The following is an 8194-nucleotide window of genomic DNA, read 5'->3' on the forward strand; positions in this document are numbered from 1 at the left end:
TCTGATTTTCTACTCAGCTTCCCCAGCAGAACTCATAAATTACCGTCTATTTAGTGACATGGTCGCAATAATATTTGCTCTCCTGATGCCACTCTGAGTAGATATCATCAGTCATCCTCTCCTGCCTTCTCTATCCACATTTATAATCCCTAAGGCATGTGGTTTTCAGCCCAGAAAGAAGCATTCATTGCGAGCTTAGCCTCTGCCAGGGCCACCACTAATTCATGCAGCTCCTTAGAGTGAAATAGCAAAAGGTTCACCTGTCTCAAGATGCCTGTTCATAATATATCCAGAAATTTACATGCCTACCAGATGTATCATGCTTCCTTAGATGTGATGCTCTTGCTTTGTGCACAACCAGTACAGCCATCCACGGCGGCCCTTGCCATCTACCAGCTAACTGTGGACTTCAGTAAGTGTGGGTGTTTACCGAACTCATGGACCTCAGTTGAGATGAGACCTTGGGCTTCCTAAACAGCTCGTACAACTCTTTCTCACTTCCTGAATACGCTCTCTTACCTGTTTCTAGGGTGAACGATTTGTCCTGGTTTGTCCAGGATGGCCCAAGGTGTTTTTTAATTTTTTTAAGTTTGTTTATTTATTTTGAGACAGAAAGAGAGAGAACACAAATGGGGTAGAGAGAGAGGGAGAGAAAATCCCAAGCAGGCTCCACACTGACAGCCCAGAGCCCAGCATGGAGCTCGAACTCACGAACCATGAGATCACGACCTCAGCCGAGATCAAGAATCAGATGCTTAACCGAATGAGCCACCCAGGTGCCCAGGATGGTCCCAGTTTTAAAACAAAAGTCATACATCTTGGGGAGCCCTGTGGTCCAAGGCAAACCAGGATGGATGTTGTAAGGAGCCCCCATGTTTGGTCTTGTGACAGTAAACTGGATGTTTCCGATCAAAGGGAGGCAGGGGGTAAATTCCAGAAGTCAGCCACAGGCACTCAAGAGCACATTCTTGGGCAAGACTGGGATGGAAGAGTCTCCCACACCTACTGTGTGCTAGGCACGGTGTTAGGAGCCCACCAGCTATTTTGGGTAGTTTCTAATCATCACAGAACTCCATGGGGTGTATTTGTTTTTCATTTCTTTTAATTTGCATGCTATAAAATCCATTTTGTGGGGAAGGAGGGAGGTGTACTGCTCTATGAATTTTAACAAATGCACAGAGTCATGTAAACAACAGGATATATGAGAGTTCCATGGTCAAAAAAAAAATAGTCAAATCTTTCCCCCACCCTAACCTGAAGGGTGTTTTTTTTTTTTTTCCGGCTTGTTAGGCTACAAATCATTCTTAGTGGTCACTGTTCTGAGCAGAGCATAGAAATAGCCACTTCCTCTTTGCCCCAGTGTCACAGGTGCAGCAAAGCAGAGCAGCTGTTCTCACCCACTGAGCCACCCAGCCTGGAGGCCAGGCTCAGAAACATGGCAGAGCTGTGAAGGGTGTACTATTGACTCAACTTTTAGAAAAGTTTATTGAGACTGGAAGTGATGGAATATTCATTCTAGTGTGTCTGCCTTTTGCAAAGCCCTGCCTTTCCCCTGACTCATATGCACAGTGGGTGGGCAAGACGTATTCTTGACAAGATAAATGAATGAAAGACCCAGGTAAAATGTTGCATCCTTGGTAAAGACTCTCTGGAGTCTTCCCTCCCCTGAGAGAATGCCATGGTGGGCAGGGATGCAGGGAAGTCCTGGCCAGCTGGACTGCTCAGGCAGGAAGGAGGCCCTCGGCTGTGCCCCGAGGCATCAGCCAGGAACTGCCTGGTCAGCGTTCTCTGGGCCTGGTTTTGCTGTACCCCAGGGCGTATCATATCCAGTTATCTCCAGGAATACAGTCAAGCCAAAGGGAGGAAGAGGGGAATCATAAGTGACAGAATCTGCTGAGGATAGTGAGTGAACAGGTAAATGAAATGGACCAGAACACTCTCAGCCTTGAATTGGAGGTGAGTTGCTCTTGGAAGCTCTGTGTTTTGACATCTCACTATCTGGGCATAACTCAAAGAGGCGTAAGTACAATGAAGAGTGTCCAAAGAAGGATAGCAAGCTCTAGAAAGGACCCTCATATCTCAGGAGGGTCAAACCAATAGGTAGAAGGAACCAGCCAGGCATCAGGGGGCAATTCTTAGAGCAGGGACCAGAAGTAGTAAGTGGGGAAACTGAGGTAGGTTGAACAAGCCTATGAACTGATTCAGCACAGCAGAGCCTAAGAAGCCCGTGACCCCTACTGGGGTCTCGATAGGTACGATGAGTGTCTGACTTACTGAGTTCCATGGCTGGGAGCGAGGACGGATGGGTGGGCAGGTGGGTTGTAGCCACAGGGAGAGTTAGTCTGGAGTAGACACCAGAAAATAATTTTATCCCAAAGTCTGTGAAGCCCGTGAACAACGATGAAGGGAGGGTTTGAGACACAAGAGCTCTTACCGCTTATCATGCTGCTGGTACTGGCTCAGCCTCCTCACCTTGAAAAATGTCCAAAGCATTTTCACCGACCTAGAAGAAAACATATTCTTGGTGTTGGTCCACTGACTGCCATTCTGAGCTATACCCTCCCCATCCACATTTTGCTTCACTCGCTTGCTCTCATCCTCCAGGCCCCGGAGAATGCCCCTTCAAGTTCTAGAACACACCAAGCTCATTCCATCTCAAGGCCTCTGCATTTGCTCTTCCCTCAGCCCTGGAACATTCTTCCCCCAGCTCTTGCCATGGTTGGCTCTGCTCATCATTTAGTTTTCAACCCAAGGGTGTCCACAAGAGACAAGTAGGAATACACCTGGAGTTGAACAAGCCAGGTTTAAAACCTGCAGGACATCTCAGGAAGAGGATGTGAGAAAGGCCTCCCAGGCTATGGGCTATGTCGGGTGATTTGGGGCTTTGTTCTGGATTGGACGTTGTTAGGAAGCGGTAAGATTGGGTACCTTGATAGATCTTAACTCTAAGAAAGGGACGCCAGACAGAAGCCAAAGCTATAAGTGGCAGAGAAGCAGCCATAACTTACATTAGCCAGGATAGGGGGATGTTAGTTGTTTGTTTGTTTGTTTGTTTATTTATTTATTTATTTATTTATGGTTTGGACAATGTTCATATGTTTCTGTGTTTAGATATGACTACACAGTGGTCATGTTTTTGCCTTGCCCCATCCTGGTCTCAGAGAAGCCTTGTCTGGTGTTGCAATTTTGCGAAATTGTTTATGTACAACAGTTACACACCAAGGTCCAGCTTTGAGTGCCAGGCCAGCTGCTGGAAGTCATGGGCTGTTTCTTTCCTTCTCAACTGTCTCTGTTTTGAAAGGTCCTGCACAATCCACTCAATCTGAATGGTCTCTTCTTCCTAGTTGTTGTCTCTCCCGGCCCCTTATTTATCGCCTTTACAGCACTGGTTCTAAGCAGTTATTATCTTGTCTGTTTATTGTCCACACCTTCCCACAACTAAAGCAAAGTTCATGAGATCTTGTGTGCCGTGACCATTGCTGTTATTTCTGGGACCTAACATCCAGATGGTCACCGCGGAAAGGAGGAAGAGAGGGAGGGTGGGAAGGAGGCAGCAGGGGCAGATTCACTCAGCTTGCATTCCTAGTCAAGTCATTTCCTGTTTCTGGACCTTACTTGGCTGATCTCTAAAGTGAGGCAATAGTTTTCTCAAAAGAACCTTCCAGGTCTGACTTTTGAGGATTCTATGAATACCACAGCTCAGACCTCCAGGGATGAGGACATCCCCAAATGCATCCTTCGGGACCGAAAAAAAAAAAGAAAAAGAAAAGGAAGGAAGGAAGGAAGGAAGGAAGGAAGGAAGGAAGGAAGGAAAGGGAGGGAGGGAGGGAAGGAAGGAAGGAAGGAAGGAAGGAAGGAAGGAAGAAGAAGAAAGGAAGGAAGGAAGAAAAGAAAGAAAGAAAGAAAGAAAGAAAGAAAGAAAGAAAGAAAATGATTACCTTAGAACAGCAACACTGTTGAAGTGTAGGAAACATATCCACACACAGAGAAGAGTGTGAAATAGGGCCCACACCCTCAGGAGAAGAGGAGAAGAGGGAAGCCAAGAGTGATAATGGATGAATATAATGAGATGGCAATTTTGGTCTGAAAAGAATGTGATTAGCTCCTAATGACTGCCACCATTCCCCGGTCAATCTACTGTAACTAGCTGCTAATGTAAAAATAATGCCCCTTGGCTGGCTCCCTTTGAAGATGGAGAGAAGTCTCCCTCATACTTTTACCCCCTCTTATTTTTTTTCCTTCAGGAGATTATCCCCTATTACACCGCAGCTCCCTAAAAAGGGAAATGGATGTGTGATCAAAGTCAGCCAATAAGAGGGTCATTACAGCGCACTCCTGGGTGGCTCTGTTAGACCTTGCCTCCTCTGCCTAGGTCAACAGCATCACAGCCCCTGGGCTCACACCTTCCCCCAGCCCAGCCCCACCAAGGGACATAGGCTCCCAGAGCTGTGGCAGAGGGCCATGTGGTTTCCCACAGAGTAGGGCCACTCATCACAACTGCTTTTGTTTAGCTTAAGGTTTTCCAGATGGTATCTGAATGCTGGGTGCATCCTGAGGGCCATGGCAGATTTGAGAGGACTCCCAAATTGCCATTTAAGGACGTTGCGGGTGGACAGGGATCTTTATCAGATCTCTGCAGTGTCACAGCACAGAAGGTGCATGCTTATGCTGTGGGGCCCCCGTGGAACAGGGCAAAGTACATGGAGGCAGAGGACACAAAACACTGTCCAAGCTGTCCAAAAGTGGGATCGGAAGCATTATGGGGAAGTGAGCTCTCTGTTGCTGAGGGTATCCAAGTAGCACATGCTATGCATCAGCTTATCAGCTGCCTAGAAGGCCACTAGGGGAGGGAACACAACCAGATGATTTTCAAAGTCACTTACGCCTCTGAGATTCCAGAGAATGTGCGGAAGCCATCTCACCCACTAATGTTTTCAGCCATCTGCCCAATCTATTCATTTATTCCAAAGGGGATTCAGGCACATATGAAGTACAAGGCCAGTATTCAGACATGAATAAGATGCTTTTTCTGGAATAGCCCATCAACAAGTTAAGAGACAAGATTTTCAAATTAATAGATATAAACGAGCCCATCTGATAATAGAAGTGATTTACTAGCTGGGATGAAGCAGAGTGGTGGGAGAGTGAGCAAGGAAGGTTTCACAGAACAGATTTTTGAGTTGGGTTTTGTGGGGTATGTAGGAGTTTACCAGACAGACTCAGGTGGAAGAGAATTTTAAGCAGAGGGAACAGCATATATAAATTCAGTCTCAGAAGTTTGAAACACCTGAAATTGTCTGTGGCATTACATTTGGTTCTTTATCTGTGGAATGTTAATATAAGGACAAGAAATGAGGCTGGAGGGGCATGTGAGGTGAAGTCATTAAGGACCCTGTATTAAAGACTTTGGAATGTATGCTGAAGATACTGGCAAGGGGAGTAACTGGGTCCTATCCGCATTTTAGAAAGATCTCTCTGATTATAGTGAAGAATGGATTGGAGGGGACAAAACCAAAGCAAGAGAAACCAGTGAGGAGACTCATGGGAAAGTGTCTCTCCAGGTAAATTTGCTATTTGCAAGAACCATGGCTGCTCATTAGAATCGCCTAGGGAGTTTAAACACTGCTGATACCTGTGTCCCATCCCCAGAGAGTCTGATTGAATTTAATAGGCTGTGGCTTTGGGAGTTTTTTTTTTTTTTTAAAGCTTCCCCAGATGGTTCTAATGTACAGCCATAACAAAACCTTAAGCTAACTGTAACCTAAATCGTAGCACAGAGTAGGTACTCAACAGATTTTTTCCAAAAACATCATTATGAAACTATTTGGAGTGTCCTATTCTTGGCTTCAGACCACTTTTAGGTGGATATAATTGAATGAACAATTGGCTTTTATCACAGAGGGTTTTGCATAGAAAATCCACGCCTAGGAGGCGCCAGGGTGGCTCAGCTGGTTAAGCGTCTGACTTCCGCTCAGGTCATGATCTCCAGACTCCTGAGTTTGAGCCCCACATCAGGCTCTGTGCTGGTCTCCCCCACTCACTCTGTGTCTCTCTCAAAAAAAAAAAAAAAAACACTTAAAAAATTAGAAAATCCACCCCCAGATGGGCTTCTTGGTGGCTCACTCAGTTAAGCATCTTACTCTTGGTTTCAGCTCAGGTCATGATCTCATAATTCATGGGATCAAGCCCCAAGGGGATTCTCTCCCTCTCTCTCTCTGCCCCTCCCCTGCTTGCGCTCACTCTCTCTCTCAAAATAAACATTTTTTAAAAAAAGAAAGAGGGGCGCCTGGGTGGCTCAGTCGGCTAAGCGGCCGACTTCGGCTCAGGTCAGGATCTCACGGTCCGTGAATTCGAGCCCCGTGTCGGGCTCTGGGCTGACAGCTCCGAGCCTGGAGCCTGTTTCAGATTCTGTGTCTCCCTCTCTCTGACCCTCCCCCGTTCATGCTCTGACTCTCTCTGTCTCAAAAATAAATAAACATTAAAAAAAAATTTTTTTAAAGAAAGAAAGAAAATCCACCCCCAGAGTATCAGCTCAAACCTTGAGAAGCCCAACATTACCAGTGAGACAGCACAGCTCACCGTTGCAGAGTCAAGAATGTACAGGCTTGGCAGCTTGTCTGAAACAGCTGGCACTACCTGGCTGGGGGAGGAGGCCCAGGGCTGGAACCTTTGTTCCAGGAGTTAACATGCAAAAGCAAGAACCACATGAGGTCTAGAGATGTCCCGTGCTGGGGGGTGATGGTCATTTGTAGTGAGGAGTAAGAGGAGGAGGAGAGAGGAGAAAAAGGAGAGACAGGCCCTCCATTTGTAAAATGAGCACTTTCTTACCTCCATAGTACTTTTGTCACACTCACGTTTAGGGCAGAGACTGGTGCCCAGAGCCTAGAACCTGCTTAGCTTCTCCTCCAGGGTGCCTGAGGGTTTAGGCCACACGAACAACAAAGTGCTGATCAATTAATGGCTGGGAAGACACTCGAGAGCCCCGGTCTGAAACCCTGGGGCGAGCTAAGTCGGAGAACACAGCTTAGCCAGGTAGCCCCGGCAAGGGCCTCCCACCGCATCTGCATTCCACCTGGAATAGCCAGATAGCAGAATGAGCACCAGTTCTACCTACCCAGGCACCGCGTAGTTGAGGATCATGGTTATGCTTCTTTTTTTTTTTTTTATAATAAATGTTCTTTTATTTTATTTATTTTTTTTCCAGATTTTATCATATTTTTTTTTATTTTTTTTATTATTTTTTTTATTTTTTAATATATGAAATTTACTGTCAAATTGGTTTCCATACAACACCCAGTGCTCATCCCAAAAGGTGCCCTCCTCAATACCCATCACCCACCCTGCCCTCCCTCCCACCCCCCATCAACCCTCAGTTTGTTCTCAGTTTTTAACAGTCTCTTATGCTTTGGCTCTCTCCCACTCTAACCTCTTTTTTTTTTCCTTCCCCTCCCCCATGGGTTTCTGTTAAGTTTCTCAGGATCCACATAAGAGTGAAACCATATGGTATCTGTCTTTCTCTGTATGGCTTATTTCACTTAGCATCACACTCTCCAGTTCCATCCATGTTGCTACAAAAGGCCATATTTCATTTTTTCTCATTGCCACGTAGTATTCCATTGTGTATATAAACCACAATTTCTTTATCCATTCATCAGTTGATGGACATTTAGGCTCTTTCCATAATTTGGCTATTGTTGAGAGTGCCGCTATAAACATTGGGGTACAGGTGCCCCTATGCATCAGTACTCCTGTATCCCTTGGATAAATTCCTAGCAGTGCTATTGCTGGGTCATAGGGTAGGTCTATTTTTAATTTTCTGAGGAACCTCCACACTGCTTTCCAGAGCGGCTGCACCAATTTGCATTCCCACCAACAGTGCAAGAGGGTTCCTGTTTCTCCACATCCTCTCCAGCATCTATAGTCTCCTGATTTCTTCATTTTGGCCACTCTGACTGGCGTGAGGTGGTATCTGAGTGTGGTTTTGATTTGTATTTCCCTGATAAGGAGCGACGTTGAACATCTTTTCATGTGCCTGTTGGCCATCCGGATGTCTTCTTTAGAGAAGTGTCTATTCATGTTTTCTGCCCATTTCTTCACTGGGTTATTTGTTTTTCGGGTGTGGAGTTTGATGAGCTCTTTATAGATTTTGGATACTAGCCCTTTGTCCGATGTGTCATTTGCAAATATCTTTTCC

At 45.9% G+C, this 8194-nt stretch overlaps 1 non-coding gene across 1 annotated transcript; it reads right to left on the reverse strand.

Moving 5' to 3' along the window:
- Window positions 1-1281: 1281 nt before the first annotated feature.
- Window positions 1282-1410, reverse strand: LOC125937195 (small nucleolar RNA SNORA43). The gene has a single exon (XR_007462290.1). It is a non-coding gene; the product is annotated as a small nucleolar RNA SNORA43 (small nucleolar RNA).
- Between the last annotated feature and the right edge of the window lie 6784 nt (window positions 1411-8194).

This window comes from Panthera uncia, assembly GCF_023721935.1.
Source record: "Panthera uncia isolate 11264 chromosome A3 unlocalized genomic scaffold, Puncia_PCG_1.0 HiC_scaffold_11, whole genome shotgun sequence".
Lineage (NCBI taxonomy): Eukaryota > Metazoa > Chordata > Mammalia > Carnivora > Felidae > Panthera > Panthera uncia.